This window comes from Rhinatrema bivittatum, chromosome 1, assembly GCF_901001135.1.
Source record: "Rhinatrema bivittatum chromosome 1, aRhiBiv1.1, whole genome shotgun sequence".
Taxonomy (NCBI): domain Eukaryota; kingdom Metazoa; phylum Chordata; class Amphibia; order Gymnophiona; family Rhinatrematidae; genus Rhinatrema; species Rhinatrema bivittatum.
In genome coordinates this window covers 691,340,974-691,355,429 of record NC_042615.1, presented here as the reverse complement: position 1 = coordinate 691,355,429, position 14,456 = coordinate 691,340,974, and positions in this window count along the sequence as shown.

The window sequence follows — 14,456 nt, the reverse complement described above, 5'->3', positions numbered from 1 at the left end:
CTGTCAAAAAGGAGGCGCTAGGGACGCGCTAGTGTCCCTAGCACCTCCTTTTCCCCGTTTTTACCACGTCACCTAATTTAAATACAGAATCGCGCGCACTGGCAAAGGGCCGGTGCGTGCGCCGGGAGAACGGGCATTCGTCCGCTCTCCCGCGGACTTTACTGAATCGGCCTGAAAATCAGAATATTACTGAAAGCAACACTTTAAGCAATGACATCCAATTTTATTACAAAGAGAGCTAGAAACAAATCAAAAAATCATAACCATGAAAAAAACTCCAAATGGTAGAAATTTTACTCCATATAGTAACACCTGCTAATAATAAAAATAACTAATTTAAACCTACCACAATATACATATGTTATGGATGACACACTGGTGGACAATTAGTTTGAATGTAAAACAAGTCAAAATGTACAAAACAGCTATGCTGTCACATATGTGAGCATTATAAATGGACTGCGTGGGAATTAATTCTTGCAGTCAGACACACCATACAGCTATGTTAGCATTCAAAATAGATCAAATTCGCTCATTGCCCAGCTGTATAGGAATCGCTATGGTGGTCACTCTGGAATGAGGACCCTCCTTGGCCTTCCTGCAGGAAGCAGAGGATCCTTACATAATGGGTGAACAGTGCCGGCACAACCAGGTGAGCATGCCGTGCATTTGCATGGGGCGGCACACCTGGGGGGGGGGGGGGGGGCAGTAGTGGCAGTGGAAGCCAGGAGATTAATGGTAGCCTCATCCTCATCCTCCCGAGTCCCACTTGGCCTGTGTACTGAAGAGCGGAGCTTAAGGTAGTTAGCAGAAGTGCAGATTCACTGTTAGAAAATGACTGGAGAGCATGCCCCTCCACCACTGAAGCCAGCATTTTTTTTTTTTAAGATAAGATTTCCCTTTGCCTTTCCAAAGTCCTGGCTCCTGCATCCAGCAGAGGCGTGCAGAACACCTCTGAGTAGTTTGTTTTTATCTAGCCAGATCCTGCTCTTTGTCATTGGCACCGGCAGCTGAGAGCCTTTAGGTCTATTTAAGCCGGTAAAGAAGGGGGGGTTGGCTTGTCCTGCAAAGGAACTAGTTGGAAGTAGAAAAAATAAAAAGCAAGAACAGCTGCAGAAGTCTTGAGTGAGGCGGAGAGCCCTGTAAAAAAAGAAATGGAAGCAGTAGTGTGTCTGTGTTTGTGTGAATAGCAGCTTGCCTGGGTTATGTGTGTGTTTGTTTGTCTAAATGGGAGCCTTCCTTACTGGTGTGTGTGTGTGTTTGTGTGAATGGGAGCTTGCCTGGGTTGTGTGTGTGTTTGTGTGTGTGTGTGTGTGTGTCTTTGTGTGAATGGGAGCCTGCCTGAGGTGTGTGTGTGTATTGTGAATAGGAGCCTGCCTGGGTTGTGTTTGTATTTGTGTGAGTGGGTGCTTGCCTGGGTTGTATGTGTGTGTGTGAAGAAAGTTTGTGTGTATTTTCACTAATTCACGACAAGCTCAAGTGACAGGATATCAATTTTTTTCAGGGATGGAGAATGGGGGATTTTTCCATTCTTAGTTTTAATTATTGGGTATTTGATGTATCTGCTGTTTTGAAATATTTTATTGCTGTTTAGAAAAATTATACATTTTTTGTATGTGTTTTTAATTATTGGATGTTATTCTATTCATCAGCTCTTCAGCAATATTCTTTTTATTGGTATGGTTTATTATGCTTGAATTAGTATCTTTTTGGTACAGGAAGTTTACTATATCTTATTGTCATTCAGTTTACTCTAGGCTTTTTTGTAGGGCCAAACCCACACCTACACACATTGCAATAGGCATAATGCCATAGGGGTTCCAAATGTCTTTTTTTTTTCTTTTTGCATAGTTTTCTGGGTGGCACCACAACAATGCATGCTACAGGACCCAGCCAGTGCCATTTTTTATGTACTGGTAGGTGGGACAGAAGCTCTTTGGGATCACTTCTGCATAATTTAGGCATTTTGGACCTGTGGTTGGGGTAAGATAGGTTCAGGGGTGTGTGTCAATTTTGAAAGGTTGGTTTGTTAGAGGGCGCAGAGCTTTTTTCAGTGGGGAAAGGGGGGGGGGGTCTGAGACAGAGCATGAGACTGACAGTTTCTACTGTGTGTTGGCTATTGGGAAAACAACAACAATTCGGTATTAAGAAAAACAGAATGGGGGTGGGGGCATTAGAGTAATTGTTCACACAGGGCTGCAAAAACTCTAGCACTGGCCCTGTGGGTAATGGACAATGTTCTAGTGCCAGGCTACTCCAGTTGTTCCTCCATATCAAGAACAAGGATGTAGCCTCTCCTGTGTTAGTCTGAAGAACAAAAATAAGGAAAATGTCAGTAAACAAATAGTAGGGATGTACAGAGGCAACATTTTCATTTCTATTCATTCATTCATTCATTCATTCATTCATTCATTCATTCCGTAGGGCACCTCCATTTGGTTCATTAGTTTCAAACCAAAAAAAATGTTTTTTGTTTTATTTGTTCATTCATTTACCATTATAGTCAAAGAGGGAAGCAATGTAGCCTATTTTGGACTCCCAAATTGTGATTTTCTAATAATTTCTAATGAAACTCTTGGGTAAACATCATCAGAAGAATGAAGGCATGCCAACACATCAAGATTATGTCAATGTGGTGCCAAAAGTGGCATAAAGAGCCCAATGATCCACAATGGGGCAAAACAGTTCCTGCAGTGACTGGAGTTCTCCAAGGCATTTTCAGAGGAATAAAACAGTAGCAAGACAGGCCAGATCATTCCAAGACTGCAAACCTGGTGGAAAGGGCACCAATAAAGTGGCATAAACCACCCAATGCTGTATGAGAGGGGCAAAACAGCTCCAAGTGTGGCATGAATAGCTTAAGGTACCATTAAGGGGGAAGAAAGCACCAAAGAGGCAGATCTTCCAACCATGCAATGATATAGTGAAAGCAAGTAAAAGAATGGCATGAAGACCCCAAAATATCATAAGAGGAACAAAGCAGCGACCCAGAGTGGCAAAAAATCCCAAAGATCCAAATGAGAGGCAAAAGGCACCAACCAAATTGATAGAAAGCCCTGGGCAGAAGCCAGAGGAAATCCCTGAAGGAGGCCTGGTGTCATTTCCATTTGTCAACATTAGGTGAAGGAGCTGGCTATTTAGGCTTAACGTTGGCCTTCACTGGAAGCTAAGATGCTACTGACTAGAGGCCCCAAATGCTCTTTAGCCACTAGTTGCTTAATATCCTATGATTCAGGGAATCAAGGACATGATTGTTCTTCTGAATTAATTTTTTCAAATACTGCCTTCATTATCTTAGAAGCAGTAATCATGGAGGAGTGTTTTCCTGGTTCTGGATGCTGTACTTCTGCAGCCTTTGCCTTTTACTGTGGTATAATCCATCAAAGATTAAATACCGCTTGAGATCAATAATCGCAAGAACATTAAGGGAATGCAGTTTGAATAAAATGTGCACAAGAACATGAAGCCGTTAAAGATAACTGGGTGGGTAATTCCTTTGTAAAGCATCGTATGGCTAAGACAAGAACAAAAGTTATCAAGTACCATAGGCAACTCTGAGTTAAAAGTACTTGCTCTTACAGTGGTTTAAATAGTAGACTGACATGGTGTTCACTACAGAGGTTCTCTCTCTCTTTCTTTTTCTCTCTCTCTCTCTCTCTCACTCTCACTCTCCCCCCCCCCCCCCCCCTCTCTCTTTCTCTCAACATAAGAATTGCCATACTGGGTCAGACCAAGGGTCCATCAAGCCCAGTATCCTGTTTCCAACAGTGGCCAATCCAAGTCACAAGTACCCAAACATTAAATAAATCTCAAGCTATTGCTTAATAATTAATAGCAATTTATGGATTTTTCCTCTAGAAACTTACCCAAACCTTTTTTAAACCTGGCTACAGTAACTGCTTTAACCACAGCCTCTGGCAATGAATTCCAGAGCTTAACTATGTGCTGAGTAAAAAAGAATTTTCTTTGATTTGTTAAATGAGCTACTTGCTAAATTCATGGAGTGCCCCCTAGTCCTTCTATTATGAGAGAGAGTAAATAACTGATTTACTAACTTGATCAAGTCCTTTCATAATTTGTAGACCTCTATCATATCCCACCTCAGTCATCTCTTCTCCAAACTGAACAGCCCTAACTTTCTTAGTCTTACCTCATAGGGCAGCCGTTCCATGCCACTCATCATTTTGGTCACCATTCTCTGCACTTTCTCCAGCGCAACTATACCTTTTTTGAGATGTGGCAACCAGAATTGCACACAGTATTCAAGATGCGGTCTCACCATGGAGCGATACAGAGGCATGACATCCTGCATTTTATTTTCCATTCCCTTTTTTTTTTAACTGTTTATTTATAATTTTTGATATGCAGTTAACAAGTGATACTTGACAAGAAAATAATAAGGTTTACAACATCATATTTCTTTAAAATTAAACAACCTAGTAAATATTAGAAAGTTCCATCCTGTTAGACCCCAAAAATTAGAGGAATCCAATGCAATTACGTGAAGAAGAAAAATAAATGTCAATATATTCCTAGGATATAAGACATGCACGCTAGTAATACAATTCCTATCTGAGTCAGGATACTTTATTCAGAGCTAGTTCTAGCTTGGGAGGCTTGTGCTTTAACTTTACTGTTCAAAAAATAATTTAATTGTATGGGATCAAAGAAGACATATTTTACTCCAGCATGCTTAACAATGCAATAACGCATTTGCATGGGAAGTATAACCAAAAAGTAGCGCCCAGCCCTATTACGGCAGGGTGCATCAAAAGGAAACGTTTTCTCTTAGCCTGTGTTATTTTTGCAACATCCAGAAATATATGGATTCTTTTCTCAAAAAACAGAACAACTTTTCTTCTGAAAAACATTTTAAGGATAAACTCCCTATCTGAGTCCAGGGCTAACGACACAATCAGTGTAGAGGTTTTTATCTCTTAAGAACATAAGAACATAAGAAAATGCCATTTTACAAAGTTAGAATCAACAACAATGAATCACACCCAGTTGATTCCTCTATGGGAGTCCCTCAAGGCTCTTCATTATCCCCAACTCTTTTTAACATATACCTTTTACCACTATACCAGCTTTTAACCAAGCTCAATCTCAGACATTTCATTTACGCAGACGACATACAAATTCTTATACCAGTCAAAGATTCCCTTCAAAAAACACTAGAATTCTGGAACTCCTGCCAGTCGTCAATTAACAATTTGCTCTCAAGCCTTAACCTAATACTCAATTCCAATAAAACGGAAATTCTACTAATCTCTCAAGACAATAACAATGCAAGGCCAAACATAATCCAAACAAATCAACCTTCCTTATCGGCACAAGTGAGAAACCTAGGAGTCATTTTGGACGAGCAACTAAATTTAAAGAGATTCGTAAATAACACCGCCAAGGAAGGCTTTTATAAATTACAAGTCCTTAAACGCCTCAGACCACTTCTTCACTTCCAAGACTACAGATCAGTACTCCAAGCAATCATCTTCTCGAAAATCGATTATTGCAATTCTTTGCTAATCGGCATTCCAGCTAACACCCTTAAACCCCTTCAAATGCTGCAGAACGCCGCGGCCAGGATACTGACCAAGACCAACAGGAGAGAGCATATTACCCCCATCTTGAGGGACCTACATTGGCTCCCAATTAAGTACAGAATACTATACAAAACATTAACAATCGTTCAAAAAACCATTTACAAGGGCAGTCCTCTCGAACTCAACTCTCCTCTTCTACTTCATCAACCAACCAGACCAACGAGAACAGCGTACAAAAACACTCTCCAAACAACACAAGTCAAATCTTCAGCAAGCAAACGAGCCTTGTCTTCAGCAGGTCCATCTCTCTGGAACTCGCTACCTTCTTATCTCCGGTCAGAACATTGCCCTATCAACTTCAAAAAAAGACTAAAAACCTGGCTTTTTGTTCAAGCGTTCGAATCATGTTAATAAAGCACCTCATCTTCCACGCACTAGCAAACATTCCATCCATAGACTCTCAATCAAACCTGAAACATAACACTTCACAATCAAGATAATTTCCAGTTTTCACATTTTTTTTTTTATACTATGTTTTCACATTTTTTATACTATGTTAAGTTAATTTTACCCATGTATTCGTTCCAAGTTTTTTAGTCCCTGTTCTATGTAACTTGCGTTCTTTATGCATGTCTTTTTTCAGTTACAATGTAAACCGAGCTGATATGCAATCCTGCATGAAGCCCGGTATATAAAAATGTTAAATAAATAAATAATACTGGGTCAGACCAAGGGTCCATCTAGCCCAGCATCCTGTTTCCAACAGTGGCCAATCCAGGCCATAAGAACCTGGCAAGTACCCAAAAACTAAGTCTATTCCATGTAACCATTGCTAATGGCAGTGGCTATTCTCTAAGTGAACTTAACAGCAGGTAATGGACTTCTCCTCCAAGAACTCTATTGATGTTTCCAAAAAGGAGGATAGATATGACAAATCTATTGTTATTTATTTATTTATCGAGTTTTATATACCGTCATTCGGATTTGTCATCATAAAGCCATCATAACGGTTTACAAAAATACAGAGGTTACAAGGTTAAGGGGGCTAAACAGGGTTTCAAAAGATTCAAACTGTTGTTAAACATAGGGGTATCATATGCTAGTTAGTTACTGTTCTGTTTTACGTTTCACTTTTTAGTTATAATCCATAGTTGTGATAAGTTCATTTATTCTTCAGGTTGGAGTGGAAGGTGATGTTGTTGTGTTGTTCATTGGGTGAGTTGGTATGCTTTGTTGAACAACCATGTTTTTAGATCCTTCTTGAATGTTTTTAGGTTTTCTTGAGTTCTGAGTTCAGTTGGTAGGGAGTTCCAGAGTTTTGGGCTACCTAGAGATATTGCTCTGTTTTTGGTTGAGGTGAGTTGATTGGAACGCATAGGTGGTGTTTTTAGAAGTCCCTTATTTGCTGATCTGAGGTTTCTGTTTGGGGTATGTAGTTTTAAAGAGGAGCTTAGCCAATTTTCTTGTTTTTCATATATAATTTTATGTAGGATGGATAGTACTTTGTATTCAATCCTGACTCTTATTGGTAGCCAGTGTAGTGAAATAAGTGTTGGAGTGATGTGGTCGTGCTTTTTAGATCTAGTGAGGATTCTTGCAGCTGCGTTCTGTAGGATCTGGAGTGGGCAAATAGTGTTTAGAGATAAGTTGAAAAGGAGTGTGTTACAGTTGGAGAAAATTAGTAATTGAAGGACTGATCTGAAGTCATTATTGGAAAGAAAAGGTTTTAAATGATGGAGTGTAAGTAGTTTATGATATCCGTCTGATTTTTGTTGTGATACGGTTTTTGAAAGAAAGTTCCCTGTCAATTATTACTCCGAGGTTGTGAGCATGATTGATTGGAGATATAATGGTATTTTGGTTCATTAGGTGTTGTGTTCCGCACTCGCGGACGGCTGCTGGCGCGCCCCCCTACCTGACTGTGACAGCGACCCGCCGCGGCAAGCACCAGGAGGAGAGCCGTGGTCCGGTGCTGTTGTTCCCGCACGTTGGCACAGGCCCCCGGGGTGACTGCCGGGCTGGGAGCCGTCCCTGCACCTCCTGCACGGCATCAGACAGCTTCTCCCTTCGCGGTCGGAATCCAAGATGGCTGCCGCCATCTTAGGCGCGAGGCCGCGCCTCCTCACTAGATTTAAAGGGACCTGATCCCTTTAACTACTTACAGCTGTCTTCAATGAGCCAGAGCAGAGCAAGTATAAAAGGGAGGTTTCCTCTGCTCATTCCTTGACTTGGCAACTTTTGGGTTAGTCAGGTCTGCGTGCTTCGGTGAGTTCTTCTACTTTGGATCCTTGTTCCTGTCTTGTCTTGGTGTTCCTGGTTCCTGACTTCAGATTGGCTAGCGGTGATTCCTGGTGTGTGACTTCGGATTGGCAAGCGGTGATTCCTGGTGTGTGACTTCGGACTGGTAAGTGACGACCCTCTGGCACTTGACCTTGGACTTCCTCTTGACCATCGTTTCCAAGGGCCCACCTAAGTCCCAGCAGCCCGGGTCCCTACGGGCTCCTCCCGGGGGGACTGCGGATTTCCAGGGGTGAAGCTCTAGTCAGCCCTTGCACCAAACGCTCGACTCCTTGACCTCTCAAAGGTCCACCTAAGTCCCAGCGGTCCGGGTCCCTACGGCTCCTCCTGGGGGGACCGCGGGCTTCCAGTGGCGAAGACACAGTTCCTTTCTTCAACGTCACGACTCTTCGTCTGCCTCCACAGTCACCTCAGTCTCCAGTGCCAAGGGTCAGCTGATCACGTCTTCTGTTCCTGCCTCGCCACCCGACGGGAGAACCTACGGATCTTCCTCCTAAGGTATACCATCCTCCCGTCGGCCCAAAGGTTCACAAGCCTAAGCATAACATTAGGTTGAGTGGTGGTATTTGAGGAGAGTTGTTCCTTCTGTCTAATAAGATCATTTCAGTCTTGTCGAAGTTGAGGATGAATTTTAAGTTGGTTAGTATTTCCTTTATATTGTTGAGGTAAGTTGCTGTTAATTTGTATGTTTCTTCTAGTGATTTTTTTATTGGGATTAATATTTGAATATCATCAGCATAGATGAAGTGGGTCAGATTGAGATTTGATAGGAAGTGGCATAATGGAAGCAGATAGATGTTAAAGAGCATCGCTGACAGAGCGGATCCTTGGAGAACTCCAGTGTTTAGATTGATTTTCTTTGAGAGGGAATCATTGAGTAGCACTTGGTAGGATCTTAGTGATAGGTAAGAGGAGAAACATTGTAGGGTTGTTTCTTTAGCTCCAATTTCGGATAGATGGTCAATCATGATGGAGTGGTTTACTGTATCAAAGCCTGCAGATAGGTCGAGTAGGATTAGAATGTAGCTGTGGCCTTTTTCAAAACCTTTGAGTACGAAGTCGTTCATTGCTAGTAGTAGCGTCTCAGTGTTCAGTTGTTTTCTGAAGCCAAATTGAGCAGGTAGCAGGATGTTGTTTTCTTCTAGGTGGTCAGTGAGCCATGTGTGGACAACTTTCTCAATGATTTTGGCAATGAATGGGAGGTTTGATATGGGTCGGTAGTTCAGTGGGTTTTCTGGATCAAGATTATTCTTTTTCAGAATGGGTTTGATGATTGCCGATTTTAGGCATTCTGGGTAGTTTCCTTCCGTGAGGGAGAGGTTTACGATTTCAGTTGTCGTCTTAGTTATTGGGGGTTCAAGATTTTTTATCGTTGTAATGGTATGGCGTCAATAGGGTGTTTGGCTGGGTTCATTTTTTTAATGATCATTTGGACTTCCAAAGAAGATGCTGTCTCAAAGTTGTGCCAACTTTTTGTTTGAATGTTTGGTATTTTCTGTCTTGTGAGTCATTTTTTAGGTTGTTCTTTATGAGGATTTTGATTTTTTTCATTAAAGAAGTCTGCAAAGTCGTTACTAGTGATCTTTGGTGTTGATTGTGGCTGATCATCGTAAGATGATTTGGTTAGGCTTTTTACTATGTTGAAGAGCATCTTAGAGTTTTGTTGGTATTTGTTTATTTTGTTAATGTAGAAGTCTTTTTTTGTTTTATGGATGAGTTTTTTGTATTCTGCTAGTTGTGCTCTGTATGCGTTTAGTAGTGTGGTTGTTTTGTTGTTTCTCCATGATTTCTCTTTTTTTCTGAGTTTCCGTTTGGCTGCTCTGATGTTTTCATTGTACCAAAAGTTCTGATTTTTTGTTTCTTTTATAGTTTTCTTTATCATGAGATTTACTTTATCTGCTACAGTTCTAGTTATGGTAATCCAGGATGATGTTGCGTTTTCAGTGTTTGACAGGTCTATGTTAGTTAGTTCAGTTTGTAGATTTGCTTGAAGAGTTTCAATGCAAAAAGGTGGACGGTATGAAAAGGATTTAGTTGTGCTTTTTCTTGTTGTGAGTTTACAATTTGAATATAAGTTTGCGTGGATGATAGAGTGGTCTAACCATGGTATTTTTGTTATCTTAGTTTGGTGGTTTGACCAAATGTTAGTATTGATGAAGACTAGGTCTAGTGTGTGACCTGCTTTATGCGTTGGGCCATAGATAATTTGACTGAGTCCCAGTGATGATAGTGTGTCAATGATTGAGGTGCAGGCAGGAGAGTAGGGGGTAGTGTCTTATGTGTAGGTTGAAGTCACCAAGAATAATTATGGGTTTGTTGATTGATATTTTGGTCAGGAAAAATTCAATAAGTGATGAGCAGTTTTGATCTAGAGTATTAGGGGGGCAGTATACCAGACGAATTTGTAGATGTAGAGAATTAAATAGTGCAATTTCCAGTGGAGAGCAATTGCTTGTTGGGATTAGTTTCATCTGTAGATTTTTTTTTTGATGATTAGCATAAGGCCTCCGCCTTTCTTTTTAGGTCTGGGTATTGAAAAAGTTCTGTAGGTAGAGTTCTTGATTTGGTTAATTAGTACTGTATCAGTGTTTTTTGCCCATGTTTCTGTGATGGCTATGAAATCTGTTTTTTCATCATGGAAAAGCTCGTTGACGATTGGTATTTTTTTAATTATAGATTGAGCATTAAAGAGTAGGAAAGAGAGTGTTAAGTAGCTGCTGAGAGATTTGTTGTTGTTGTGCATAATGGTTGAGTGTTGATATTTGAGCTTTATTTTTGTTTTCGTTCCTCTGCCTTTCCAATTTTTGTTGTAAGCGTTTGGGTCGTTTCTGTTGATCTTACAGTCTTTGGGGGATTGATGGTTTGCCATTCTTTGTTCATTCAGGAGTTATCAAGAGATTGAGTACTGCTAGCACTGCGGTTTGCATGAAGGGGTCCACAAAGGGGAGTTCCCCTTTGTCACGCCCTGCCTGGTGGTGTTGCTCGTTTTGCGCTCCGGCGCTGGTGACGTTGGGTGGGTGGGCAGGGCTCCTGATCACGGGCCTCCCGCTCTCTCTGTGTTGTTTTTGAAAGGCTCCTGCGTTTTCTTTCTTTTTCCTTTTTCCCTTTCTTACCGGGGCTGCAGGCAGTTAATGGTGGGTGGGTTTCTTTTTCTTTAAACTTCGCCTGATGGTGTCGGTCGTTTTGCGCTCCGGCGCTGGTGACGTTGGGTGGGTGGGCGGGGCTCTCGATCATGGGCCTCCCGCTCTGTCTGTGTTGTTTTTAAAAGGCTCCTGCCTTTTTCCCTTTCTTACCGGGGCTGCAGGCGGTTGATGGTGGATACCAATTATGGGAGATACTTCTGGTCTTACATTCACAGATGTTACAGGTGAAGTTTTAGTTATCACATAATACGCCTTGGAGATAGGTGGTATCATCTCCTCTTTTATTTGCAGTCCTTCAATGAAGTACTTTCTCAGCATTTCAATCGGTGTAACTAATTTCTTTTTGGGAAATTTCAAGATCCTTATGTTACATCGACGAATACTATTCTCTAGATTTTCAATCTTATTTTGCAAATAAGTTTGTGCAGTAACAATTGTTTCCATGGATTTCTGAGTTTTTAAGTCTTTTGAATCTTGAATCTCCTTTTGGTTTTGTATTTCTGCTACTTGTGTTTTTACCTCGTCAACTTGAACCGTTAAGTCCTGCTGCTGGGTAACATAATGTGATAACTGTAAAGTAAGATTCGTAATAGCTTCCCAAATGTTTTCAAGAGTTATCAAAGGAGGTTTAGTTAAAAATAGCAGTCAGTACCTCCAACTCCGGTTTTTGATGAGCCCTGGTTTTCTCCGTTGTTGATTGTAAGTCAGCAAACCTTTCCTTTGCCGTCCGGCTAACCGCTCCTGCTATTGATCGCCCCTCTCCGTCAGCTCCACCTGACGACGACTCAGCTGACTGAGGCAGGTTTTCCTCGCGAGACACAGGAGCTCTGTTTTCCTCAGAGCTCTCCGCGAGGGAGCTGGGTTGCGGAGGGGCCGGACTCGGCTCCGGCGAAAGCGTAGATTCCAGGTCCGGAACAAGTTGCTGTGGAACACCACCCACCTCCTTGTCCAAGGACGTCACTTCGGAGACTATTTCGGGGTTCCGGATAACATGCTGATCCATAGGTCCTGTCAGAGGAGATCCTTCTGAAACTTCAGGGTAAGTTTTCGCTTTACCCTTCCGTTTACCCATATTAATTCGAGGTAAATCAATTTTTTAAGCAGAATTTAAGAAGAAAGCAGAGCTCCATAACTAGCGTGCCGCCATCTTGGATTCCCCTTCCCTTCTCAATAATTCCTAACATTCTGTTTGCTTTTTTGACCACCACACCACACTGAGGCGAGGATTTCATTGTATTATCCACTATGACACCTAGATCTCTTTCCTCAGTAGTAACTCTCTCTCTGTCACGATAAAACCCTTTTCCCGGTAACACAGTCACAACACACAGAAAAAAGATGTAGTTATTTCTAGTGTTAAAGCCTATGTTACTCTATCGCATTTGACGTTAGGAGCTGCACATTATCATTAACTCCGCTAGCATAATACGAAATGATAAATGACCCTGTAAGGTATCTGACTAACACCAATATTCAGAATTAGCTGCATGACTTAGCCGCCTGTTGCGCTCGGGGGTGGACCTTTGTCCTGGGGCAGAGGTGGAACACCTCCTGAAAGGGAACAGGAGGTAACTGCCCCCAGGGGGCGGAGCACTGGCGGACGCAGAAGCTAGGAAGAGCTTCACCACTGGAAGCCTGAGGTCCCCCCAGGAGGAGCCCGTAGGAGCTCGGGCTGCTTGGACTTAGGTGGGCCTCACAGGGTCTCATGGGAAAGAAAAGTCCGGTCATGCCCACAGACAGAGGGGGAGCGCAGTCGGGTCTGAGACTGGAGGTTGGATACCACAAGGAAGACCAATAAGGCGTAGGTGATAACCGAGCCAGAATCCACGGACATGGTCAGGCAGGCAGAGGTCAAAGTCCGGGAGTCAGTCCGAGGAATGGTCAACGAAGCAAAGGTCAGGTTCCGGAGGTCAGACAAGGTCACAGGCAGGCCGACATCAGAAGGCAGGCGGCAGGCAGGTGAGTCGAGGAACAGGCCGAGGTCACAGACAGGCAGCAGGCAGAGAGACGGGTCAAGAAGCAAGCCGGGGTCAGTACTAAGAGTCAGTCCAAGAGGTACTACCTGGAGTACGCAGGAATAGATAGGCGCTGAGGCAGAAGGACGCTAGAACAGGACTGAAACAGGAGGACACTGGAACAGGCAGGACAAGCGAGGTCAATCGGGCAAAGGTCGGGGTTCTGGAGGTCAGACGAGGTCACAGACAGGCCGAAGTCAGATAATGATCGAACGAGTAGTTCCAAGAGACTGAGTCTATAGCAGGAAGCCCAGCCAACCTATGGAGGAAGCCAGTTGCAAAGGCAAGCTCTGGTTGCCAGAGCTTGCCTTAAATAATCCCGAGGGAATGACATCATTAGAGGAGGCCCGGCAGCCCTAGTGCGTCGCAGCCCCTTTAAGTCTCTGGGAAGGGCACGTGCGCGCATGCTAGGGGAATCCTTGGCCAGAACAGGGCTCGGCAGCGGACGGCAACGGCATCCCTGCTGTGCCGCGCAGCGGAAGAGTGTCGTCTGGGCCGCGAGTACAAACCTTCGTAACACCAGCTAAGTCTGGTGGAGCCAAAGAGGTGGCCTAAAGTTCACCGGCTAACTTTAAGATAGCCTGCACTATTGAATATTGTTGTAACAGTGGACCCTTGGGCTGAGGCAGGATTGGCGCTACCTGCAGGTAGGAGTCCTGCAGGTTCCCACCATTGGCAGGCGGACCCAGGCAGAGCAGAGACCTGGCAGAACCTTTATTTATAGCAGCCCACATTCCCCTTGGTTTGAGCCTTTGGGTGCCGGGGCCAGAAGGACTTAGGCGGGGTCTCTGCTGATGGCAGTAGAGGTCTGTAGTAGGCCAAGTTGTAGGTAGGCGGGAGTCAGACATATCTGAGGTCCAGCAGTGGTCAAGGGCAGGCAGCAGTCAGTCGTATCCAAGGTCCAGCAATGGTCAAACAGGTATCCATCTGAGGGAGAAGAAGAGGGACAGATAGGCAGAGCAGGCAGGTGAGGAGAAGAAGAACACGCGAGCAGCAAGAAAGGAACAGGCTGGAACAAAGATAAACCAAAGACAACTGGAGAAGGACTGAAGAAAAGGCTGGAATGAAGACTAAAGACAAGGCTGGTAGCAACACGCTTTACATGGAGTATCTGGACTTTGCTGTTCAGGAGCTGCCCTTTTATAGGGCAGCACTACTGATGTCATCTCCAGGGGACACAGGGCTTTTCCCGTCATGATCTCTTTAAAGGCCGAAGAGAGAAGCACATGCGCACCTAGGAGGAGGCCAGCATGCTAGAGTTGGCAGCATCCTACCACGCTATAGCCAGTGGCTTCTTGCTGTGCTGGAGAGTGGCATTTTGCCACGTGACAGCCTGACAGGCCTTCCCTGCATTGGGATATTATATGGCTGGCACGGAGCTGGAGGTAAGGATGGCAGTTCATGGGTTTAGCCAGCGGACAGCCGAAGGTAATAAATATACCTTCAAAGCTAGCTGG